At 47.6% G+C, this 27,493-nt stretch overlaps 1 pseudogene; it reads right to left on the reverse strand.

Annotated features, from left to right (window-relative positions):
• Positions 1-297: 297 nt before the first annotated feature.
• On the reverse strand, positions 298-23,013 carry LOC136507813 (mannan endo-1,4-beta-mannosidase 1-like; annotated as a pseudogene).
• Positions 23,014-27,493: the final 4,480 nt, after the last annotated feature.

Raw genomic sequence — 27,493 nt, forward strand, 5'->3', positions numbered from 1 at the left:
GAGGAGGTCTTAGGCCATCCATAGGACAAACGACAACATGTATATGTGTCGCACTAGGCAGAACGACCAATGGGTTGTTCATGAGGAAATCCCAGAGGTCGAAGAGACCAAGAAGGTTGAACGAGCGGCGAAACGACTGGTGACGGAGGTCCAGGTATGTTTTGCTTCATCACCTGATCTTGCTGTGTAGTCAAACTTTCTTACTTAGCTTTTTGCACATAGGACTTAATGAAGACCGCAAGGTACCGTAAGAAATGCTTCGACCAGATCGAGGGGATCACTGCAAGCAATAAAGAGCTAACGGCGGAAGTGGAATGCTTGCGTCACCAACTTGAAGCCGCCAACCGTGAGAGGACGGAACAAGAGTCCCAGAACCAGAACCTGGTCGTCCTGCTCAGTAACAAAGAGCAGGAAAGAACAAGTAAGTAGTCACTTTATCACAACAAGTGCATGACAAGTGTTGTTGCGTTGTTGGTAGTAACAGCTGTAGTGCAGGCTTAGAAGCCAAAGTGGTCCGTCTCTGAGAGGAGAACAATCGTGCGGTCGTGGAGTGTGATCGCCTAAAGGAGGACAACAGAAAACTGGCGCACGACCAGTCGTAGCTCCAGGACCACACGACCAAGATGAAAGAGGAACTGAAAAGTAAGTTTTCCAAGCCCCTTTGCTCACTTTTGTTGCCCGCTTTATCTTGTCGTGGTATGACATTTTAATGGCTTGTGCGGTTTGTAGTTTTAAAAGTCAATGCCAAGAAGCATCTAGAAGCCATGATGAAAGATCATGACGGCTGGATGGCGTGGTGCCTAAGAGATCACCGAGGATCGGGACACATGGAAAGACCGGTGCCAAGGAGGTGGCAACTGGGCATTTTGCCGGTCCTCAACCTTATCGACCCAGCGCTTATAGAGGACTGTGCCAACGATGCCGCAGCTCGGACTGGTCGATAGATGCCGAAAGGTATGGGGATGGTTCCAAGAGTTCGTGAAGGAGGCGGGTGAGTACACAGGCGCACATGTGCTAAGCATGGTATGTGCTCACTACCCCTTGATCGATCTCAAGCGCCTAGAGGCTGGATACCCAAAGGAGGTAGATCCAGACAAGGCTGAGGAGCTTTGGTTGACCCAGCTAGACTTGTCTTCAAAAATAATTGGCGACATTAACCTATGTGGAGGGGGGACAGCACTTGTACAGGGTATGCCATCAACAAGTCAGCTGGAAACGCCATCAGTTTTGAGCCAACCGGCGAAGCCCGCGGTCTCGACCAGCCAGGCATCGGCGGGGCCATCTTCTTCAGCTCGACCAGTACACAGGAGTACCCGAGACTCGAGCACGATGTCAGGCCCTAGTGAGTAGTAGGTGCCGCGTGACCTGACTAGCCAATAGTATAGGCTATAGCTGTAGAAGAAGATGTAGTTGTGTTATTGTAAACTTAGACCTTTTCAAGCAAGCTTGTAATAACATAACTATATATCAGCATAAGCTTGTTTGTTTTGTGGAAAACGTATTTAAGCTTGGATCTCGTGTTGGTGTAACTAAGTGAGAACATGTTAGTGTTCTGTTTAGTTGTACCAGTTTAGTCAACACGTCATCCTGACAGGTTTGTATGGCCCTGGTTTGTCCTGTGGTCAGAGTGTGAGGTGCGTAGCCTGTGCACACGTAGACGTAGACAAGTCAAACCAGAGGGGACCTACCAATCACCCATAGCGTAGAGAGCAGATCCCATGCACTGCGTTGGGAAGAACCGGAGACAGGGCCTACTCCGAAAACCTGGTAAGGAATGGTGGTCGGTTTTGACTGGTTGAGTTAGGATAACAATAGACTTCAAAGTGACACATTAGAGTGGTCGGAGAAATCATAATAGCTTTATTGAATTAAATCAAAAGTACAAGAGGAGTACATATCTTAGTAGTTAAGCATAGAAACGCCTAAGCTTGTCGATGTGCCATGAATTGGGTACGTCCGTACCTGTCCAGGTGGGCTAACCTGTAAGACGTTGGTCATGTAACTTCCTTGATCATGAAGGGCCCTTCCCATGGAGTTGCGAGTTTGTGGACACCAGCCTGATTCATCTTCCACTTCAGGACCAGGTCCCCAACCACAAAGAACCGCTCCTTAACGTTCTTGTTGTAGTACCTGCACAAAACAGCAAGGTATTTGGCTGTACGTACGCAAGAATCGAGCCGCTTCTCTTCTGCACTATTCACTTCTAGCTCCCGCGCTTCATTGGCCTTGTCTTCGTCGAAGTTCTCTACCCATGCTGATCTGAAGGCTATATCTACTGAGAGCACTGCCTCAGCGCCGTAAACCATAAAGTATGGTGATACGCCTGGTATTGCGACTGGGCTGGGTTCTGAGGCCCCAGACCACGGCTGGTAACTCTTTGAGCCATCTTCTGGGAGCCTTGTCATTTTCTCTGTACATCCTCTTCTTAAGTGCATCCAAGATCATACCATTTGCCCGCTCGACCTATCCATTAGCTCTAGGGTGCGCCACCGAGACGTATTTTACTACTATGCTCCTTTCATCGCAGAAGTCCCAAAAATCGTTCCTGGTGAACTGAGTACCCAGATCAGTGATGATGTGTTGGGTATGCCAAAGCGGTGGATGACCTGGTCGATGAACGTGACAGCCTTTTCTGAAGATGCCTATACCAGAGGCATGTACTCTATCCACTTAGAAAATTTGTCGATCAGCACAAAGATACATGTAAATTTCCCAGGAGCCGGTTTGAAGGGCCCGATCATATCCAGTCCCCAGCATGCGAAGGGCCAAGAGGCTGGTATTGTCTAGATCTCATGTGCTGGTACATGGATTCTCTTGGCGAAGAACTGACAACCCTCACAATGGCGGACTAGCTTCTCTGCATCGGCTACAGCTGACGGCCAATAGAACCCTGCTCGGAAAGCCTTGCCAACTAGCATTCTTGAAGCCACATGGTTGCCATAGGAGCCAGAGTGGATTTGGTCCAGGAGTTGTTCGCCATCCTCTTGGGTTATACACTTCATCAAGATTTCCTCCTTTGCATTCTTGCGCCATAATTTGCCATCGACGAGCAGATACTGCTTACTACGACGCATCAGGCATTCGTTTTCTAGTCCGATCAGTGTAACCGCTGCCATCTGTCAGGTATTTGATGAAAGGTACTCTCCAGTCGAGCTGATTAGTGGTCGGAGGTGGCTCGGTGGTGCTTGACGCCAGAACCGTAGCCACCAATAGCTGGTCTGGAGGCTTGTCGACCGTGGGATCTTCCACTTCGATGGAAGGCGTGAGCAGGTCTTGAACGAATACGCCATGTGGGACTTTGGCTCAGGATGATCCTAACTTTGACAGCGCATCTACTGCTTGATTTTTGTCCTAGACCACATGTGTGTACTCGATGCCATAGAACTTGCCTTCCAGCTTTCTGATTGATTTGCAGTATGCATCCATCTTTTCAATGGTCGTGTCCTAGTCCTTGTTGAGTTGGTTGATGACCAGAGCTGAGTCTCTATAGACATAGAGACGTTTGACACTGAGCTCAACCGCAATGCGCAAACCATGTAGGCATGCTTCATACTCGGCGGCTGTTATTAGATGCTAGGAAATAAATCCTGAGGACGTACCGGAGCTGCTCCTTGGATGGTGACACTGAAAAGGACTCCTGCTCCTACGCCAGTCGAATGTTGAGAGAGCCATCAAAGTACATCTTCCAATACTCATCGGGCCCCTAAGAGGCAGGTGTGCTTAAATCTGTCCACTCGACTGATGAAATCGACGAGTGCCTGAGACTTGATTGTAGTACGGCTTGCAAATTCCAAGGAGAAAGGGCATAGCTCCATTGCCCATTTGACGATGCGCCCGTTCGCATCCTTGTTGCGAATGATGTCCTCCTAGAGGATACTCGGTCATGACCACCACACGATATCCGTCGAAGTAATGTTTCAACTTTTAGGATGTTATCAGTATGGCGTAGATCAGTTTCTGAATCTATGGGTACCTGGTCTTGGATTCATTGAGTACTTCACTGATGAAATAGATTGGTCGCTGTACCTTGTAGGCGTGGCCAGGCTCGTCGTGCTCGACCACCATGGCAGTGGAGACCACTCGATTAGTTGCCGCAATGTAAAGCAGGAGGGTTTCATCTTCTCTGGGAGCAGTGAGGACCGGAGGTAATGTAAGGAATTGTTTCAACTGTGTGAAGGCAGCGTCTGCTTCCTCTGACCACTCAAACTTCTCGGATGCTTTGAGTAGCTTGAAAAACGGTAGTCCTTTTTTGCCTAATCTTGATATGAAATGACTGAGAGCAGCCATGCATCCGGTAAGCTTCTGGACATCCTTCACCTTTTTGGGCGGCTTCATGTCTAAGACAGCTTTGACTTTCTCCGGGTCAGGGCGTATGCCGTCGTGACTAACGATGTTGCCAAGCAGTATACCAGAAGGAACACCAAAGATGCACTTCTTTGGGTTTAATTTTATTGGAATGTATTAAGGGCTGCAAAGGTGCGTTCCAGGTTGTCAACAAGGGTATGTGCTTCCTTGGTTTTGACAACTACATTGTCAACATAAGCCTCGACGAGGTCGTCTTTTATCTCATCTTTGAGGCAGGCCTGTATGGCGTGTTGGTAGGTAGCCCCGGCGTTCTTGAGCCCAAACGACATGTTCATGTAGCAGTAGGTGCCGAAAGGCGTGATGAAGGATGTCTTGATCTGGTCATCCTTTTTTAGAGCGATCTGGTGATAACCAGAGTAGCAATCGAGAAAGGAAAGTAGCTCACAACCGGCGGTTGAATCTATGACCTCGTCTATGCGAGGTAAGCCGAAGGGGTCTTTAGGGCAGTGTTTGTTGAGATCAGTGTAATCAACGCACATTCTCCATTCATTATTCTTTTTGCGTACAAGAACCGGGTTGGCTAACCACTCTGGATGATACACTTCTTTGATAAATCTGGCTGCCAAAAGCTGTGTAACTTCTACCCTAATTACCTCCTTTTTGTCGTGAGCGAACCGTCGTAGCTTCTGCTTGATATGTTTGGCCTTGCCATTGACATTCAAGGAGTGCTCGATCAAGTTCCGAGGTACACCGGGCATGTCGGCAGGTTTCCATGCGAACACACTTACGTTGCTCCTCAAGAACCTAACGAGCGCATCTTCCTATTTAGGATCTAGGTTGGCCCCGATAAGGGCCGTTTTGCTGGGATCACCGTCGACCAGCTGGATCGCCTTGTGCTCCTTGGACTTGATGTTCTTGTGTGGAGCCTCGAGCTCTGGGATCTCTAGGTGGTCGGCTGAGGTCTTCTTAGCGTCGAGCATGGTCTCAGCCATGCGAATAGAGAGGTCGTGAGCCTCTACTATTTTGATGCTGTCGTCCTCGCAGGTATAAGCTGCGTATACGTTGCCCCTGAGAGTTAGAACCCTCTTTCTCGGTAGGCATCTTGAGCACCAAATACCTGTAGTGAGGTATGGCCATGAATTTGGTGAGCGATGGTCGACCAAGGATAGCATGGTAGGTGCCGTCGAAGTCAGCGACCACGAAGTTGACATAGTCGGTGCGGAAGTGGTCCGGGGTACCAAACTACACAGGTAGCGTGATCTGCCCGAGAGGTGTAGAGCTCTGTCCGGGGAGGACACCCCAAAACTGTGCCTCGTATGGTTTGAGATCCACCTGGGTTATCTTCAGGGCTAGCAGACTGTTCTTGAACAGTATATCGATGGAACTGCCGCCGTCAATCAGCACTCTATCGAACTGAACCTTGTTGATACAAGGATCAAGGACCAGGGGAAAATGTCCTGGCTCAGGTATTGTAGCCCATTGGTCCTTTCTGCTGAAGGAGATCTCACGGTGAGACCAAGGAGGGAGCCGCGGATCGGTGATGAGGTTGTCGGTGTTGGCCACGTTCAAGCAGGCGCGGGCGAGCAGCTTGCGTTCTCATTTGGTCTCGATGGACACTTTGCCTCCAATGATGGTGTGGACGCTATCGGTTGGCTTGACGTACTTGTGACGGGGATCTATGTCTTCATTATTGTTGTCTTCGTTGCGCTGTTCCCCTACGTCGTTAGGCTTGTCGGACGTATCCGGAGCCTGTTGACGCGTGTAGATAGACTTGAGAACGCGGCAATTGTCCATGGTATGGTTTGACTTGGGGTGGAGCTAGCAGGGTCCTTTCAATGCTTTCGCGTAGTCTTCTTCATAGTTGCGATGTCCGCCACCTTTCTTAACAATGTTGACCTCACCGTTGTCTTCCTGAGCATGCTTGCCCCTGTAATCGTCACGGCGATTACGCCGCTGATTACGCTGGTCGTGGTGGTCACGGGGGTCGTTGCGCTGGTTGCGGCGATCAAAATTGTCGTTCCGACCACGGTTGCCGCGGTAGTCATCGCGGTGTGGGGGGTGGTCAGAGCGTGGAACCCTTGCTGCTTCTTCGATGATTATCTTTTTAGCATCGTCGGCATTCGCATATTTCTTGGCAGTGGCCAGGAGCGCTGTGACTCATTTAGGTCTCTTGCAAAGGAGCTTGTCCCATAGGGCATCATGGAAGCGGAGACCAGTAATGAAAGCCTCGATTGCCTCATTGTTAGAGATTGATGGGACCTTGATGCGCATCTCTGAGAAACACCGGATGTACTCGCATAGTGGCTCATCTTTCTGGTCTCAAATCCGCTGCAGATCATATTTGTTGTCGGGTTGCTCACAAGTAGCAATGAAGTTGTCGATGAAAGCTTGCTTGAGCTCTTGCTAAGAATCAAAGTAGTTCACCGGCAAGCTGACCAGCCATTGGTGACCTGCATGGCCGACAGCGACTGGGAAGTAGTTAGACATGATGTGCTCATCAGCCATGGCTGATCTGCATGTAGTTTCGTAGAGCATGACCCATAATTCGGGGTTCTCCATGCCGTCGTACTTCTGAAGTTTTTCGAGCTTGAAGTTCTTGGGCCATATGACTTGGTGAAGGTGCAGAGTAAATTGCTTCAAACCCAGAGGACCATGGGCAGTATCATATTCCATACGGCGATAGCTTTCGTGGGATGCATGATCATTGGCTCTTTGGTTGATGCGATCGCGCAGATCGCGTCCTCTGAGGTAATGGTGGAGATCGTTATTGCCATCACGGCGATCTCGGTTGCCATCCTGATTAACCCTACGACTGTGGTTATCGTAGTGATTATCATGGTTGTCTCGGCGGTTGTCGTCCCGAAAGTCACGGCGGTTATCATCCCAACGACGGTTGTCGTCCCGACCACCATCATGGCCACCGTTTCCGCCTTGACGGTTGTCTGATGGGTCGTTGTTGCGTGAGCCACATTGGTTGGGTGGCTATGAGCGACTTGAGTACTGGCGGCTGTGGCTTGATTCGACTAAGATGGATGGAGCTTGGGCTTGATTTACAATCTCTGTGGTCTGGGCCATAGCAGCCGTCAGGTAAGCTTGTATATCATCACGAACTGCCTGTGTTTCCGGGGTGTTGGGTAGTCGTTGCATTGTTGCCATAGCAACAGCTATGTTGGCGCTTGGAGTCCTGAAGACCTACTTGTCCCCCACACTGTCAAAGGCATTGTTAAGGTCGCGTGGCTGGACCCTATGCGTCGGGCCTCCTCTTCTGCCTCAGCTTTAATTTGTCAGCGATTAAACCGGTCAATATTGCGTGCTTCGCGTGCTAGCCTTTCTTGTTCTGTTTCACCGACTGCTGGTGGTTCGTCATTACTGACAACATTGATCAAGTCTCCTCGCCTTGGTGGGAAGGATGGGAATCGCGGGAATCCCGGGGCATGGTCTGGGATATCCAGATCATATTCAATGCCTTCATCGTCATGATGCTGGAGCTCGGTGTGAACGGAGGCATTAGATGCGATGCCGAACGAGGAGCTTGAGCCACCCTCTTGAACTATGTGGACCGATCCTTCTTGATAATCCTCAATTCGGGCCATGTTCACGAAGTTGCGTAGGCCATAGGGCTAGACCTGGTGGTTGTCCATCGAGGCTTCGTACTCGTAGAGCCGGAGACCCGTCATAGGTGCTGGCCGGCAATGAACGGAGCGCCCTTCAGGAGTAGATGTGACCACAAGATCCGTACCAAGTCGTGTAGGACGACTGGCCTGAGCTGGTCTGGTAGATCTGTTGTGGGTCGTAGTTACCTGCTCATTAGGTTGACTTTGAATCAAACTTACCAAAGCCAGGGTTTCGGCAAGTTTGGTGCCGACCCGATCGATGGAGTCGAGCAAGTCGGTGTCGGCCACGAAATCTTCTGAAATTTTTAGCATAGCCTGGTTTGTAAGCATCGTACGTGACAACGTGCACAAAATCTTCTGAAATTTTTAGCATAGCCTCCACATATGATATCACGACATCTCAACAAGTTTCATGATTTTCGGACTTCGTTTCCTTTTTATAGAATTTAAAAACACTTCACACGCAATTTCACGGACATGTTTCATGAACAAGATGTCCGAAATTTTGGGTCCGTTCCTAGATACGGCCTCTCACAACACTCACTAACATGACTATCAATTTTTGAATTATTAAACTCCATTATTCATACCACGTGCAGTTCAAATTTCTATTTTTCGGAAAAATTCAAGTAAGCGAAATAAAGTAACTAAATATATCAAAAAGCCACAAAAAATCCCCAAAATGTAACTAGGAGTTCCTGGTGCTTTAAAAGGGCTGCACAAAAAAATTAGAGGCCAAAAACAAAAAAACAAAAAACACTTTGCCGAGTGCTGGGGCATGGCACTCGGCAAAGGGTGTCTTTGCCGAGTGCCAGGCATAAGGCACTCGGCAAAGAATGGTTTAAAATTTTTAAAAAAAATTCCTCTTTGCCGAGTGCATCCACAAGAGCACTCGGCAAAGAAATTAAAAAAATAAATCTTTGCTGAGTGCAGTGCCAGGGGCACTCGGCAAAGTATTTTTAAAAAAAATATTTTTTTCTTTGCCGAGTGCCAGATCAGGGAGGCACTCGGCAAAGAATTTTTTTAAAAAAAAATTAAATCTTTACCGAGTGCCAGATCTGGGGCACTCGGCATAGAATTTTTTTAAAAAAAATCAAATCTTTGCCGAGTGCCTCCCTGATCCGGCACTCGGCAAAGACGCGACTTCGGTATTTTGGGCCAGCCGGGCAGTCAGAGCCAGGCAGCCCTGCGCCTACGCCTGCCCGCCCCTGCCTCCACGCCGCGCGCGCGCCCACGCCGGCCCGCGCAGCCACCGGCCGCGCGCCCGCGCTCGCGCCGCCAGGTCGCCTACGCTGCCCGCGCGCCGTGCCCCCAGCCAGCCCTTCCCCCGGCCACGCTACCCGCGCGCCCGGCCGCTCGCGCTGCCCACGCGCCCTACCGCCGGCCGCGCCGTGCCCCTGGCCGGCCCTTCCCCTGGTCGCGCCGCCCGCTGCTCACACGCCCGGCCACCCGTGCTACCCGCGCGCCCTACCGCCGGCCGTGCCGTGCCCCCGACCGGCCCTTTCCCTGGCCGCGCAGCCCTAACCTCAGCCGGCCCTGCGCCCCGGCCGCGCCCTTTTCCCGGCCGTGCCCTGTCCCTGGCCGCGCCCCATGGACCGCCTGCCCTGACGTCGTCCGTGCCCGACCCCGTCCCCGACTCCGGCAACCCCGACTCCGCCCGATCCCGACGCCGCCCGCCCCTACCCCAGCGCCCGTCAGGTATGCGTTCTCTCTTATTGTTGTCGAGGTAGTGGTAGTTGTAGTAGTATTTGTTGTACTGGTGGTAGTAGTAGTACAACTAGTGGTAGTATTAGTAGTAGAATTATTGGTAGTAGTAGTAGTAGAAGTAGTGGTAGTAGTAGTACAACTAATGGTAGTAGTTGTAGCAATAGTGGTAGTAGTAGTAGAACCAATGCTAGTAGTAGTAGCAATAGTGGAAGTAGTAGTACAAGTAGTGGTACTACTTGGATATATTCTTCTGCATGGATTGATATCCAAACTACATGGCTTCTCTTCAGACATATGTGCTTGTCGGCCATTGTGCCGTTGTTTTTTGCAGGTTTTGGAAACCTCACCGTGCAGGGGAGATAATGCCAAAATTTTTTGTAAATGACAGTATTTTGTTCCATTTTCGTAGAGAAGAATCCGTCGGAGTTGAGTCGGAGTTCTCGCCATCGTGCCGGTCTGCCTGCACCGCGTCGTCTCGCCACTGCACCGACCCGCCACGGCCCTGCTAGCCTGACTCCACTGCCACCCTACATATAACCCCTCTTTTCGTATCATGGTCGTAGATCACGTAACCCAGTTTGGCGTCTCCTGTTCGAAAGAGATATGGTTGGAGATATGCAGATCTTTGCATATCTATGACTATATCTATTTTGGATTGTCCACGCTTTTTGGACAGCCCGCAGATGCGTAGATGGGTTAGTTCCCATGTTCTGCTCTGGTCCGAGATAGAGTTTCGGCATCACCTCCCTGTTGTTCTCTGGATACGCACTCTTCTTTGGCAGGACGTGTATCTAGAGAACAGCGGGGAGGTGCTGCCGAAATTCTATCTCGGATAGGAGTAGAGCATAGAAACTAACTTCATCTACGCATCTGCGGGTGGGATTAGGACCTATCCTCACCTATTAGACAGTAGGAACACCATGTAGATGCAATTGATGGTTACATTACTCGCTGATACATATGTTAGAGGATGGATGACCATTAGTGGATGTACACGGGCTGGAGAAGTCAGAGTGATTACACCACGGAATGGATGAACAAGACCGATGCTTTCTTGAATAGTGCATTTGGCAACGCTGCTAAAGGACATTGCCTAGTTTTGTGTCCCTGTAGCAAATGTGGAAACAGGAGAAGGATAAACAAGGTGGAAATGGGTAAACATCTTGTGAAGAATGGATTTACGCCGGACTACACCCGGTGGGTCCACCATGGTGAAGCCCATCGTATGAGAGAGGAGGTGGTGAGACCATGGGTGGAGGCTTTTGATGCTGATGCCAGGGTAGCAGACATGTTAGATGACTTTCACCAAGGATAGTTCGATGAGGGACGTGAGAAGGAGGAGATGGAGGTAGCCGCATTGGCGATCTACGACATGATGGAGTCGGCACAGAAACCCCTTCACGATCGGTCAACGGTGTCTCAACTGGATGCCATTAGACGCTTAATGGGGTTGAAGTCCGAGTTAAACTTGAGTCGACCTGGCTTCAATAAGATGTTTGCCGTGATTGGCACCCTGCTTCCGAAGGGCCACATTCTGCCAAAGAGCATGTACGAGTCACAGAAACTCCTTCGAGCACTTAAGATGCCGTATGAGCAGATACATGCTTGTCCGAAAGGGTGCGTCCTATTTAGGAAAGAACATGAGCATGCAAAGTTCTATCCAAAGTGTAAATCCTCCAAGTACCTAGAGGTAGACTCCAATGATGGCTAGAAGAGGCAACTTATGATCCCCATGAAAATCCTACGGTACCTTCCATTCCTACCAAGGATCCAACGGCTATACATGACCGAGGAATCAGCGAAACAGATGACATGGCACAAAAATGGCAAATGGTACAATCCTAACAAGATGGTACATCCATCCGATGGTGAAGCTTGGATCCACTTTAATGACAAACATCGTGACAAAGCAGATGAGGCTCGTAATGTACGTGTCGCATTGGCAATAGATGGGTTCAATCCTTATGGAATGATGGCTGCCCCATACACATGTTGGCCCGTCTTTGTTATCCCCCTTAATCTCCCCCCTGGTGTCTCCTTTCAACGACATAACGTATTCTTGTCATTGATAATTCCTGGACACCCAGGGAGTAATATGGGTGTGTTCATGGAGCTCGTGTTTGATGAATTGGTCCGTGCTTGGGACAAAGGGGTATGGACATACGATCGAGCTACAAAGACAACCTTCAAAAGCATGTTTGGTACCACTACTCCTTGCATGACTTCCTGGCGTATGGGATATTCTGCGCCTAGTGTGTTCACGGGAAGTTCCCATACCCAATATGCAAGAAAGGTGTGAGGTTTATTTGGTTGTAGAAGGGTGGCAAGTATTCGTCGTTCGACAGACATCGTCAATTCCTACCTCTTGACCATCCATTCAGACAAGACATCAAGAACTTTATGAAAGGTGTCAAAGTGACAAACCCAGCACCGCGGATGATGACTGGTGCCAAGGTTCATGCTTAGATAGGTGCTCTCGTGCCCAATGAAGAAGGTGGTTTTGTGGGATATGCTGAGCAGCATATGTGGACTCATATCTTGGGCATGACGAGGCTCCCCTATTTCGATGACCTTCTTCTACCACATAACATTGATGTAATGCACACTAAAAAGAATGTCGCCGAGGCACTTTAGGCAACACTCATGGACACTGAAAAGTCTAAGGACAACCCAAAGGCTAGAGTAGACCTGGCAACCACTACTATAGGATTGAATTTGCGTAGCGTTGCACTTTTGGCCTCTGTGGCGGGCACTGAGTTTGCCCACCACGGTACATACAGTGATTTACCAAGGTGGGCATTTTTTATTTACCGTGACAAAGTTTTTTTGCCTGCCGCAGTAAATCAATTTACCGTGGCAGGCGCCTAAAGACGTCCGCCATGGAAAATACCCTATTTACCATGGCGGACGTCTTAAGGCGCCCGCCACGGTAAATCGATTTACCGCGGCGGGCGCATAACGACGTCCGCCACAGAAAATACCCTATTTACCGTGACGGGCGTCTTAAGGCGCCCGCCACGATAAATCAATTTACCGCGGCGGGCGCCTAACGACGTCCGCCACGAAAAATACCCTATTTACCGTGGCGGGCGTCTTAAGGCGCCCGCCACGGTAAATCGATTTACCGCGGCGGGCGCCTAAAGATGTCCGCCACGGAAAATACCCTATTTACCGTGGCGGGCGTCTTAAGGCGTCCGCCACGGTAAATCAATTTACCGCGGCGGGCATCATTTAAGGCCCGCCACGAAAAATCAGAGGCCCAATAGCAAAGCGAGGCCCACTATTTCTGTCGTCATATATATACACAGACTCACACTCCCAGCAGCCGCGCCTCCCTCTCTCGTCTCACTCTCTGCACCGTGACTCCCTCCCCTCCCTGACTCCCTCTCTCTCTTCGCGTGGGGCAACGGCGGCGCGCTGGGCGATGGCACGTGTAGAGCAACGATGGCGCATGGGGAGACGGCGCGCGTGGGACGACGGCATGCGGGTCGACGGCGCGGGGCTAGGGTTTTGGATCCGGCAGGCTAGCGGCACGGTGGACGTCGATCCGAGGTAGGTGAGTTCATCTCCCTCTTCCTCTCCATCTCCCTCTTCCTCTCTCCATCTCCCTCACTCCTCCCTCTTCCTCTCTCCAGATCCGGCGGTGGCGACTTCCTCCTCCATGGATCGTGGGACGGCAACGACGAGCCCGTCCTGAGGTGGATTTGGCCGGTGGCGGCGCGCGGTGACCGGATCCGGCCGGTGATGGTGTACCGAGGCGGATCCGGTCGGTGGCGGCGCGCGGTGGCCGGATCCGGTAGGCGAGGATGGTTCGGCGCGGCGGCCTCCCTCCACCACGGCCTCCTCTTCTCCCTCCCTGAGCGGCACGGATCTGCAGCCATGGGAAGCCCGGATCCATCGCCGGTGGGCTCGCCAGTGGGCTCGAGAACGGGCTCGTCAGCGGGCTCCTGTTTTTTTTGTTTTTTTTAAATGATTAACCGCAGCGGGCATCCTAACGTGCCCGCCGTGGTAACAGTATATTTACCACGGCGGGCGCGTTACACCGCCCGCCGCGGTAAATCGGTTAACCGCGGCGGGCAAGGCCGCCTGCCACAGTTAAGCCACGATTTACCGTGGCCTCTAGGCCGCGGCGAACGGCTTTGCCCGCCGCGGAAAACCAAAAACGCCCGCCTCCAATAAAGTTTGTGTAGTAGTGAACATTATGCGATAGACCAAATCAAGAGATGCAACCTCCTAGTCGTGGCAAGACCTAGAGAAGGCCTAAGGCCAATTTCGTCTTGAAAAAGGACCAAAGGAGGGAAGTACTTGAATGGATCAAGAAGCTAATGTTCCCTGATGGGTATGCAGCGAATCTAAAGAGGGGAGTTAACTTAGGCACTCTGCGAGTCAACGGGATGAAGAGTCATGACTACCACATATGGATTGAGCGGCTTCTTCCGGCGATGGTTCAAGGCTATGTCTCGGAGCATGTCTGGCAAGTGCTGGCAGAGTTGAGCTACTTATTCCGCTAGCTTTGTGCCAAGGAGCTCTCTCGGACCATCATTGATGACTTGGAAAAAGCGGCACCCGTGTTGCTCTGTAAGTTGGAGAAGATCTTTCCACCCGCCTGCTTCTTATCGATGCAGCATTTGATTGTGCACCTCCCGTATGAGGCACGGATGGGGGGGCCCGTGCAGAACCATTGGTGCTATCCAATCGAGAGATGTCTGAAGACTCTTCGCAAAACATGTAGAAATAAAGCCAGAATTGAGGCTTCCATTGCAGAGGCATACATTCTAGAGGAGGTGTCGAACTTCACAGAGAAATACTACACTGAGAAACTTCCTAACGTTTATAATCCACCCCCTCGCTATAATGCTACCAAAAATGAATCGAACCTCAGCCTTTTCCAAGGGCAACTCGGAAGCGCAAGTGCATCGACCACTAAGCAATTGAAAAATGAAGAGTGGCGCAGTATCATGCTATATGTGTTGACCAACCTTGCCGAGGTGCAACCGTTCATTGGGTAAGTTCTGAACGAACTTGTTTCATTTTGCCGTATGTCCTTGTTTCTTCGTCCAACCCCCTTGTTTCTCATTGGTACAGGGAATTTCTTCATCAATCCTGGCATGGATCAAGGCAACCTACCCCGCAAGAAAATGATACCCTTCTTTCATAGGGTGTGGGACCAGGGAGCCTCGATTTCATTTGTTGGTTCACACAGAAAGCCCAAACTAATGCGCCTATAAGTGATGAGTTGAGACAGGTTGCAAATGGCTGTGCCGTTAGGGTCAAGTCATTTACTGGTTATGACATGAATGGATATCGTTTTCACACAGCAAGCTACGAGCAGAGTCGGCCCAATTGACAAACCACAAACAGCGGAGTTGTTACGCCCGGCACTGATGGACTTGACTATTATGGAAGAATTGAAGAAATCTATGAACCATCATTTTATGGTTCCAAACCTCTTACTCCTGTCATATTCAAATGCCACTGGTTTCATCCTGGTGTAATGAGATGGACCCCTAAGCTTGGCCTAGTCGAGATTTGATAGGATTCCGTCTATCCTGTCTACATTGTGGCTCAACAGGCCGTCCAGGTTTATTATACGTCATACGCGTGCAAAGACGCCGAGCATCTTAAGGGTTGGTCTATTGTGCACAAGGTATCGCCACACGGTAAACTACCTGTCCCAAACGATGAAGATTACAACTTCAACCCAAACACATATGATGGAGAGTTCTATCAAGAAGAGGGGCTACAAGGGAGGTTTGACATAGACTTAACCGAAGAGATAGGAATGGAAGTAGACAATGAAAGGGATGATGACGAGGACGTTGGAGACGAGGTGCGAAATCTGAAGGACATACAAATGCTTGAGTGATTACATTTAGGCAATGACAATGAAGACAACATTCCTCCTTCGGATAGTGTTGATGAGTTGGACAATGTTGATAGTGATGACGAGACCTATGATCCAGCTAATCTCAATCATGAAGATTATTTCTAATACATGTAATACTATGTTTTTTGTAATTATGTTTTGTTCATTTTTGCATATATTTCTAATACATGTATTACTATGTTTTTTGTAATTATGTTTTGTTCATTTTTGCACCTATTTCTAATTACGTCTTGCTTTTCTTTTTTATTGCAGGTGATTGGACAAAGATGGCGGGCGACCGTCATAGGTCCGTGAGCTCGATTTACCAAAGACCACGCCGGCCACAGGAGGGGCGGAGGGGGCGGCAGAGGGATCGAACAGGAGGAGGACCGCTAGCCGCAGGAGGGGGCCGTCTCCTCCCACGCCACGTGAGGAGGACCACCAGCCACAGGAGGAGGTGGTGCCTGTGGACAAGTCAGATGAGGAGCTGGTTCGGCAGATGGAGGAGGAGGAGGAGGGGGGAGGCGGCAGGCACGGGTTCCGCTTCCTCCAACTCCTCTTCGAGTGTCTACTTGCGAGGTCCCGCGAGCCTCCCATAGGTTCCGCTTCCTCACCAACGCCCAGTGATTCGCCCCGAAGGACAAAAGTAAGTAACTGTATATGTTATCACCACTACTTCATATGATATGATGAAAAAACTAATAATTTTTCTTAATCACTTGTGCAGGAACTAGGTGGTTGTGTCGGGTGGTAGCGCACGGCTAGTCAACGGCATCCTGGGTCTTCTGTGCAGGCAACACTTCCCCGGCATTGTCACGTACGCATCGAAGACGGAGCCGGCCTACTCGTTTGACCACTATGTCGTCGCCTCCGATGCGGAGTACCCCAACAAGGCGGCGCGGGTGAAGGCAGAGTTTTGGGTAAGTCTCCCTCGCACAACATTGCTCAATACGTCGCATTCATTGGACTTTTCTTGAAATAATGAATGGATACATCGCTTTTGTATGCAGACTTATTACAGATGCGAGGATGGATTTGAGGCCAGGGCGGAGCAGGCAACTACCAAAGCCTATAAAAAACTCGTCACCGACATGCATCACGAGATGCGCATCTAGGCCATTGTAACCTACTACGGGTCGAAGCTTGGAGAGAGGAAAACCAAGAAAGACGCAAGAGAGATGCAGATGACCCGGGAGCAGTACCTTGAGGTAAATGAAGAACATCAATATTGATTCATTTTGAGATTAAGTTGGTTTAATTTGATCTTCTTATATGTTCAATACTTGATGATGTGTAGATGATTCCCTGGTGGTGCCAAGCATATCCCGAGTGCTGGGCGATGATGGTGGAGAGGTGGTTCATGAAGGAGTACCTCAAGATGCACAGGGATGCCCGGGACCGTTGTTTGCTGATGCAAGGTCCAGCACGCCATCAAGGCAGCCGCAACCTCGTCGGATACAAATAAGCATCGGTACGCGAATTGATTTATCTATTGTCACGCTCAGTTCTGCCTGATTTCTAATCATCGTGCTGTCTTTCTCGCAGTCGGCGTCACATAGTGGCCAGGCTTGCTCGGACTTCCAGGCATGGTGTATGGCCCACAAGGGCAAGGTGACGTCCGATGTCTCCTTCAACCTAGAGGATCCGCCCGAGGCATATACGAACCCGAGCATCCACTCCCGCATCAGTGAGTACACTGAGGTGGCGAGGTCGCTCCATGGGTCAGACCACGATCCGAGCACCCAGGACTTCGATGGAGAGGTCGTAATGAGGGTGGGGCAAGGCAAGAAGCATGGGCGGTTCTGGCTTGGTGATGGCGTCATCGACACGGCCTCTACTCCCTCTCTCTCCCAGATCCGAGCATGGAGCACGAGCGAGAGCCCGGCCATTCACACACGGCCGACCGCTGCACAGCACCGGGTCGACGCACTTGAGGTTATTCCTGTTTTACTCGTCTTACATTGATCTTTACACACCTTAATTAGCTTTGCATTACTGAAACATTAGAGTGAAATATTGCAGGCCTGGCTGGAACAAGAAATGAAGGAACGTCAGGAGCAGGGAGCCCAGCTGGAGGCCGAGCGGGCCGAGCGGCAGGCCCAGGCGCAGAGGCTGATGGATATTACGGATTTCCTACAAGGGCTTGGGCAACGTATGGGCTTGTCTCTATCACCTGGGCTGTTGGTTCCACCTCCGCCTCCGCGTCCTGCAGCTGCAGCTACTCTTGTGAGTATCAAAGTTTTTTACTTTCGCTTGTGCTTTGCTTGTATGGCCTCTATCGTCCTAGATTAGCTATCAAAATAATCTTGTCTCACATGCAATCTTTTCTCCTTTGTGCAGTCTCCATCTGACGGTGGTTCGAATAATCCACCTCATGCACCTCCGAATGATGCATCTGGTCCTTCACCACAGTCGCAGTGGCCGAGATGAGTGCATGTTGTATTTTTTACATTTGTTGTTCACTTGGTGATGGACTTGTGATATCATTGTGATGCACTTGTGTACTTTAATGGACTTGTGGACTTATTTGGATGGACTTGAGCACTTATTATTATATATGTGATATATATTGTGATGGATGTGATATGGGCGGATGGATGTGTGGATGGATGAGATATATATGTGATGGATGAGATATATATGTGATGGATGAGATATATATGTGATGGATGAGATATGGATGAGATATATATGTGATGGATGAGATATATATGTGATATATGTTTGTATGAATGTATTTGTCATGATGGAATATAAAAATAAAATAAAATTTGCCATTTTTGGTCACTTTGCCGAGTGTTGCACTCGGCAAAGCTGGAAAAATGGGCGACCAGAAAATAGATTTCCTAGCTTTGCCGAGTGTTGTGACCATAACACTCGGCAAAGAAATTTTTTAAAAAAAAAATTAACTTTGCCGAGTGCTGGCCATAGGGCACTCGGCAAAGAAATTTTTTTTTAAAAAAAAATCAAAACTTTGCCGAGTGCCATGCATAGGGCACTCGGCAAAGAAATTTAAAAAAAAATAAAAAATCTTTGCCGAGTGCCTTCTGGGTTGACACTCGGCAAAGAAATTTAAAAAAAATGAAAAATCTTTGCCGAGTGCCTTCCGGGTTGACACTCGGCAAAGAAATTTAAAAAAAATGAAAAATGTTTGCCGAGTGCCGGCCATAGGGCACTCGGCAAAGAAATTTAAAAAAATAAAATAAAAACACTTTGCCGAGTGCCTGTAGGGTTGGCACTCGGCAAAGAAAATTTTCAAAAAAAATAAAAGCTCTTTGCCGAGTGCCTTCCGGGTTGGCACTCGGCAAAGAATTTTTAAAAAAAAAAATTCTTTGCCGAGTGCCAAATTTTTTTAAAAAAATTAAAAAATCTTTGCCGAGTGCCTGCATGGTTGGCACTCGGCAAAGTGACCGTCAACGGGACCGGCGCCGTGACGGTAGCTTTTCTTTGCCGAGTGTCCCCGGGGCACTCTACAAAGCCTTTGCCGAGTGCCCGATAAAAGACACTCGGCAAAGAGGGCTTTGCCGATTAAATTTTTGCCGTGTGTTGTTTGCCGAGTGCCGCACTCGGCAAAGGCTTTGTCGAGTGCAATTGGGCCTTTGCCGAGTGCCTCAGGCACTCGGCAAAGAACCTGAATCCAGTAGTGTCAGTTCGCGGATATCATGACCAAAGGTCTGCTGATTCAGCTCTTCTAGGAGTTTCGGTCCAGCCTTTGTATTCGGGAACCTCATGCTACGATTGTTGGGGGTGTTAACGGAAATACATATGTAATTTGTATGCTTCCTTGTTTATTAGGGTCGATTTTATCTTTCCTTGTTTATTGGGATTATTTCCCATTCTAACATATATATATATATATATATATATATATATATATATATATATATATGTGTGTGTGTGTGTGCGCGCGCGCGCGCGCGCGCGCTGTGCTTTCCCAATCTCTTCCACGTTTACACTGGGCACCTGGTTGTTGGCGATGAAGTCGGTGCCCATCTTGTCGTGCCACGGCGGGTTCATGGAGCTGCGGGACGGTAGTGGCAACAAGCCGTAGAAGCCCTCCAGGCCGGCGTCCAACAGGTGGTTGCCGTCGATGGACTTCACGTGCGCTGCCATCTCCGTGATCCACGACTGGAAAATGGCGGGGCAGGTCACGTCGGACTGGCAACGGGGCTCATTCATCAGCTCCCACGCCATGATCGTTGGGTCATCCTTGTACGCCACGCCGGTGAACGTGTTCACCCTCGTCAGAACGGCCTTTTGATCGATTCATGAAAAAAAATATGAGCAGATTTGTAAGAAGCGTGCTCAAACTATCAGGAAAGATTGAGACAAGTGATTACTGTTAGTAGTATACAGTGCTAATACTAGTAGGTAAAGAGCTCTTAAGTATACACTTCTAGTTCTAGAACAAAGCTTGTTTGACTAATTGTCTGATGCAGAGCAATAAGATCCACAGTTTGTTGCCTTTCTCTGCTCGTCTTCATGCTTCTCTTGGCTGTACATGAATAACTTAGGAAGCATGTGCTGGTGGTACAATGATTTGGTGGAAATTCTAATCTATATGCTATAAATGTGTCTTATGCTGTTTGGTACATTTGTGCTTCTTGGAATCAGCTGGAAATCAATGAGAATGGTGTCAATTTTCTGTCAACAGCAAGTTTTCTTTGATGGTTCTATTGTGACAGAAAAATTACAAATACCTTGAAGGCCAACCTACAGAGAAATAGTGTGGCGGCGACAGAAAAAGCTATACATTTCCTGAGGGCTGCCTGACAGGGTATTGTATGAAACCCACAGAGAAAATACTTATATCTTTGACAGAAAAACATTTAACTTGACAGTTTTCTAAACCCAAGGACGCACAATTTTTCTGTGAGCTTGCTGTCAAAATAATACCGTCAGAGATATCTTTCTGACGGGAAACTCAAAGGCAAAAAGAATTTCTTTGTCGAGCTATCCTTGACGGGATTTGCCTGTTTGTTGCCCGACAGAATTTATTTCCCTGACGGTTTTTTCAGCTTCCTTGACGGTTTTTTAGCACACAGGGATAATGTGGTTTCCAGTAGTGGCAGTTTCTCTTTGAAGTGCAAACATTGTGCAGAGAGAATATTATATAAGTTGACTGTAACTTGCAGTATTCAGACCAAAATTGGGCATTTAGAGACATATGAATCTTCATATTATTTCTATAAACTTAGTTGAAGTAAAGAAACACTGACTTGGATTTTTATGAAACGGTGCAAACTATTATGGGTTTTAATGAAACAAATTCACTAAGGTTCACAGCACTCTCCCTCTCACTCTCTCTGTCTCTCTTTCTGACCTTTATATGGTTCTTGTAGAAGCCCTTGATAACAGGGTTAGTGAAGAATCCATCGTCAGATGGAATGTTCTGCCCCTGGTTCTTCGCCCAATCCACGTACGTACTGCTTCCTCCCTCCATAGTCATGATAATAGTTCACAAGGCTCAGAATCATCTTAATCCCATGCTTCCTAGCCTCAGATAGCACGACATCCAACCCGTGAAAGAACAGCAGAGAGAGAGAGAGAGAGTGGCAATGCATGCATGTGCATCAATATCTCAAGAAACTTGGTCGTCGTTAGCACAAGGGAAAGACGAGCTTGTATTATTCTATTAGCAATATACTACAGCGTGTTCGTCAGCTACGGCCCGCCGGAGCAGCGCGGTTCCCAGTGTTCCTCGACACCGTCACCGGCGTGTCCCAGCTCCGGTGCAAGCCGTGCGCTTCAGGTTCCGACGACTGTGGGCCGGCGTTCGACACGTCTCGGTCCTTGACGTTCACCTGCGGCTCGCCGGACTGTCCGACGAACCGCTCCGGCTCCGTCTGTCCGCTTGTCGACCCGCACTCGACCACCATCTTGGGCACGTTTTCACAGGACGTGCTCATGCTGGCGCCATCCATGGCCGTCGACGACTTCAGGTTTGTCTGCCTGGACATACAGCATCCTCCTGATGAGCTGCCGGAGGCCGGGACGCTTGACCTCAGCCGCGACCGCAACTCGCTGCCGTCACGGCTCTCGTCGTCGCCGGCCTTGGCCTTCTCGTACTGCCGCAGTCCCCAAGCTCCCAGGGCTTCCTCTCCCTCAGCCGTGACGGCACCGTCAGAGACGACAACCGTGCCGCCGCGCACGCCCCGCTGGTGAGCCACGAGGGTAACCCCGAGCTGGCAAGCATGTACTTCATCGAGCTCGTCGGGATGAACCTCGCCGGCGAGGACCTTCCGATCCTGGCGGATGCCTTCGGCAACAATGGCGCCAACCTGGACGTTGGGACCGGGCCTTCACGCTGCTGCTGCCGGAGGCGTACACGCCGCTGCGTGACGCCTTCCGGAAGGAGATGTCGCAGTACAACCGCTCGGTGCCAGGGTTCGCCGGCTTCGACACGTGCTACAACTTCTCAGGGCTGCCTTCTCTCCTCATACCGGCCGTCCAGCTCAATTTCGGCAACGGCGAGAGCCTGCTGATCGACGGGAACCAGATGCTGTACTACGACGACCCTGCCGCCGCGCCGTTCACCGTGGCCTGCCTCGCCTTCTCCGCCATGAATACCGGCGACGACGGCGAGGCCTTCTCCGTCATCGGGACGCATCATCAGCTGGCGTCGACGGAGGTGGTGTACGACGTGGCCGGAGGAAAAGTTGGCTTCATCCCAGGCAGCTGCTAATTATCCGACCAGATCCCGGAATATACTATACTACTATATATATATATATATATATATATATATATATATATATATATATATATATATATATATATATATATGACAGTTTATATCCGGCTTCATCTACCATGAGGTAGAATCAGGCCAATTATTTATTACAAGGTTCGACTCAACGGTGAGCACACAACTTACACAGTTCACAAGCTTACAGCCAGACTTTGGAAACACAAAGCGTGAAGTAAAGTCTTGACTAAGAAAGACCGATAAATCTATTTGAGAACCACCCATTGGAACTAAAGAAATGCAAGGCTGATGTCTCCAAAAGCCGCCCAGCAGATGTCAACTGGTCCCGTAGATCATCACGCCGCTACAGTCTTGCCCATTGCCGTAGCCAATGGGTTCCTCTCAAGAGTACCTGCAAAAAAAATTCGGTCTACATTTGTCAAAAACCACTTGATTTCTTGTTATCCAAATTGTCCAACATAAAGCCGATGCTACTGTTAGTAACAATGAATTGTGAATAGTACCACCAACTTTAGACCAATTAACAAATAAATCATCTATGCTGAAGGGAGGTGATATCCCAAACACTAAGTGTACAGCGCGCCACAGGAATTTGGCATAAAAGCATTCGAAAAAAGGTGATGAATAAATTCTGGAGAGTGACAAAAGCTACACCTTGTGTCACCATTCCAGTTACGTCGGGCGAGATTATCTTTAGTAAGGACCACACCTCTTTTTAGGTACCACAAGAATATTTTTATTCTTGTAGGTATTTTAATCTGCCATAAATCTTGTGATACTTTGACCCCATTGTTGATTAACGCAGCATACATAGATTTTACAGAATATCTGCCTGATGAATGTAGTCCCCAAACAAAAGCATCCCTTTCCCCCTGTAAGTTCACATCTTGTAACGAGGCAACAATTCTATGCCAGTCCCTTAGGTTCGTACCCACTAGGTTGCGGCGAAAGGAAATGTTTAGTGGAACTGAAGCAATTACTGTTGCCACTGAATCTTGTTTTCTTCTCACAATATTGAACAACAAAGAAAATCTATCCTTCAATGGCTGATTTCCCAACCAAGTGTCCATCCAAAAACGAGTCTGTGACCCGTCTTTCACTTTGAATGAACCAAAGCTCATGAAGGAATCTTTAACATTCATCAGACCTTTCCAGAAATGAGAATCTGTTGGCTTTTTAGTGCATCCCGCTAGAGTCTTGTCTTTTATATATTTATTCCTCAACAATTCTTGCCACATGCCATCTTCATTCAAAAGTTTAAAAAGCCACTTACTCAGCAAGCATTTGTGTTGTAGGTCTAGATTGTGTATACCTAAGCCTCCTTGGCCTTTTGGTTGGCACAAGATCTCCCATTTAGCCAATCTATATTTGTGTTTGTGTTGATCACTTTGCCAGTAGAATCTTGATCTAAAGCAATCGATCTTTTCTAATACACCTTTAGGTAATTCAAAGAATGACATCATAAACATCGGTAAGCTAGAGAGCACCGAGTTTAATAAGACCAAGCGACCTCCTACCGAGAGCAATTTACCTTTCCATCCACTAAGTTTCTTCTCATTTCTATTTTCAATTGTCTGTCAATCTTTATTACTCAACTTCCTAGTGTGCATCGGTAAACCAAGGTAGCGGAAAGGGAATTTACCCACCCCACATCCTAACAGTTGCGAATAAAACACCTCATTATCCCTTGCTTTACCAAAACAGAAGATCTCACTTTTGTGAAAGTTGATTTTAAGCCCCGAAAGTTGCTCAAAAGTACTTAAAATTAACTTCATGTTTCTTGCTTTTTCAAAATCATGGCTCATAAATAACATTGTGTCATCCACATATTGGAGAATGGACAAGCCATCTTGGACAAGGTGGGGGATGACCCCTTCTACTTGACCTGCTTCCTTGGCTCTAGCAATCAGTATGGCCAGCATATCTACCACTATATTAAATAGTATTGGAGACATTGGGTCACCTCGCCTTAAGCCTTTTTTCGTTTAGAAGTAGGAGCCAAGTTGATCATTCACCTTAATATTTACATTACTTCCTTGTGTGAACTGCTTCACCCAAGAGCACCATTTTTGTGAGAAACCTTATATATATATATATATATATAGAACTACTATCCTATAGCTGGCTGCAGAATAACTTATTCTGTAGCCACTTTGAGTTACGATAATTACTATGTTAATTTACGAGATTTACAGTAACTCCTTACTAAGTGGTTTACTATAACGTTATGGTAAATATTCCCATGTGTTATAGTAACCCAACTATCGTAAATATGTATTGACATTATGGTAAATTAGTATATAAAATTATGGTAAATAGAGGTGGCTACAGAATAACTTATTTTGTAGCCGGCTGCTGAATAGCCTCTCCCTATATATATATATATATATATATATATATATATATATATATTGCTGGCCGTTGCATCCCTCAAATTAAAGATCAGGTGCTAGCTTGCTGTGGCGGAATAATCAGATATACAATTACACAATGATATATATTGTACGTTGATGGATGGGAAGTACATAATACTTATATTTATACAACCTTGAATTTGCTTTGGACTTAATTGTTTATTTCCTCATTATTACAACCTGGTGCAACAATGTTTAGTTTAATCTACTATTACTTATTCCAAATTAAGAGCATCTCCAAATGTCTTTCTTAGATTCATTCTCTAAATTATCTTTTTGACAAACTATTTAAATAATCTCTCTTTATATCTTTCTACACACAAAAACAAAACATCTTCTCTATATCTTAGTGCTCACTTCAAAGAGCCAACCCCTTTCTCTATATTTGGATATTTAGAAATCTAGAAAAAAGGTTCTCAATATTTAGAGATCTATTGATAAAACCTGCTGGAGGCTATTTTTTCACCTATTATTTTTGTTGCGTCTACTGAAATCCGCATTCCGATGCATAAAGAAGAGTATAAAAAGACTTTTAGAGTTGCTCTAATAAAGGAATGATGATTTTCCCATAAGACAATGAGCAGTACGTGTATCTTTATGTCCTAACGGATGGATGGTCATGGGAGTAAACTAACGGATGGACGGCTGAAATGGATGGTAGTGTCATTTACAAAAGGAAATTTCAAGTTGGTGCTAAGATAAGGAAATTCAAAAATTTCAGTGCTTATATAGAAGAGTGATTTGTTTCAGTGCCAAATAGATAATTCTCTTTATATCTTTCCACCCTCCAACATCTTCTATATATCTTAGTGCTCACTTTAAAGAGCCAACCTCTTTCTCCATTTTTGGTTAGTGAAAATCTGGAATAAGGGCCTATTTGGAACATAGGAATTGAAAACATAGGAAGAGGAAAAAATACAGGAATGAGATGAATATGTAGTGGTAAAACAGAGGAAAGAAAAAACGCAGGAAATAACTAAGAATGAGCGTTTGGAACGCAGGAATACATAGCACACGAATCATAAGACCGTGAATGCTATAGTCATTATTAGTGCTTAATGAAATGATAGTATATACTGTATTAGCTGCTCGATTCTCTCTTCGCATTTGATTTTCCTCGGGAAAGCGTGAAGGAAAACGAAACCAGAGGTAAGAGCATATGCTTTTTTTCCTGTGAAACCGTGTTGTTGCTACAGGCTTCCGGAGGAAAGGGTCCGCTCGTTTCCTTCGTTCCAAACAGTCTCCTCGTCTTCCTTTCCTCCGTTTTCGTTTCCTTCATTTTTTCTACGAAAAAACTTTGTTCCAAACAAGCCCTAATGGTTGTTAATATTTAGAGATCCCTAGAAAAACCTGCTGGAGGCTATTTTTTCACCTATTATTTTTTTACATCTACAAAAATCCGTATTCCAGTGCATAAAGAAGAGTATAAAAAGGCTCTTAGAGTTGCTCTCGTAAAGCTAGGAAGGATGATTTTCCTGTAAGACAATGAGCCGTACGTGTATGGTTTTGTCCTGCAAATGATGCTTGGTTGTGATCTGTATGACACTATGACTTGTGCTCGTGCAATTGAGAAGTTGAGAGTTCAGTCTCCCATTAGTGATTACTATGACTAGTAAAAATGCCCGTGCTTTGCTTAGGGGTGGTTTATTATTTTTTAATATATTTTGTACGTTGGTCATTAACGTAAAATTTCATTTGGCATTGTCATTATGTATGATTTTATTTTTTTATTTTGTCTTTTCTTTTGTAAGTTTATCATTGATGTATAATTTGCCAAAGGGCGCCTAGCTCAAACGGTTAGGTGGTCTAGCGGCACTCCTCAGGTCCTAGGTTCGACTCCCCATGGGAGCGAATTTCAGGAGGTTAAAATAATCCCCTCGTTCGTCCCCATAACCAAAGCGCTGGGGGGTACCGGCCCAATTCTCACTTGGGCGACGGAAAGCCACCGTGTAAGGGTGTAGACGGGGGTTTGGGGGTTTTCTCGACCGGGTGAGAAGATCCTTCTTCTTATTTGTAATGCTGCAGGGGCAGTCTAAACACCCCCCCCCCCACCCCCCACACACACAGACCCGGTCGAGTTTTTATTGATGTATAATTTCATATTGGCACTGCCATTATGTTTTTTTTTTACTTTCCATTTTTCTTGATTTTCTGAATCCCTTTTGTTTTATTATTTTTTAGTTTATTCTGACCAATGTGCCTTTTTTATTGTACGATATGATTAATGATTAATAAAAGGAAATTTGAATTAAGATTACAGGCTTTTATCCCATATTTTTTTAGGCCCGTACGAAGGCCCATTCCCAAAAAAAAAAAAAAAAGTACTGCTTCGATTGCGAGCGTGACGTGACCTACGCCCACTGCCCCGCTCCATTGCCATCGCACACTGCAGTGGCGGCTCGCCCCGCAGCCAGGCTTTAGGCCCGCAGAAGCTCCACGAAGGCGTGCAGCGCAGTCCACCGCGACGGCTGCCGGCCGCCCTCCGACGACTCTCCGATTTTCTCAAGCTGTTTTTCCGATTCCAAAGACAAGCCGTCCCTAGAGTATAGAGAAATTGATTTATGGTGGCGGGTGGTGTTATCTGCTGAACGACCGAACTGGCAACCAGAGGGTGATAAATGGAAGCATTATTACAGTTTTCTCGTCGAGCAGGCAAAAAGTTGTGCGCTAAATTACAATTATCCACACGTTGTATCTCTCGTCTAATCAATCAATGGTTAGCTAAAGATGATTTAAATAGTTGATACACTATTACTTGAGAGTGACACAATCCAATGGAATGATACACTGCTGGAAAACTTAGCTTTGCTGAACTGCAGTAGCAAGCGCATAAACAGAACAGCTGCAGGGACTGTCCATGCAGAAAATTTCAGTCACC

Source organism: Miscanthus floridulus, chromosome 15 (genome assembly GCF_019320115.1).
Source record: "Miscanthus floridulus cultivar M001 chromosome 15, ASM1932011v1, whole genome shotgun sequence".
NCBI lineage: Eukaryota > Viridiplantae > Streptophyta > Magnoliopsida > Poales > Poaceae > Miscanthus > Miscanthus floridulus.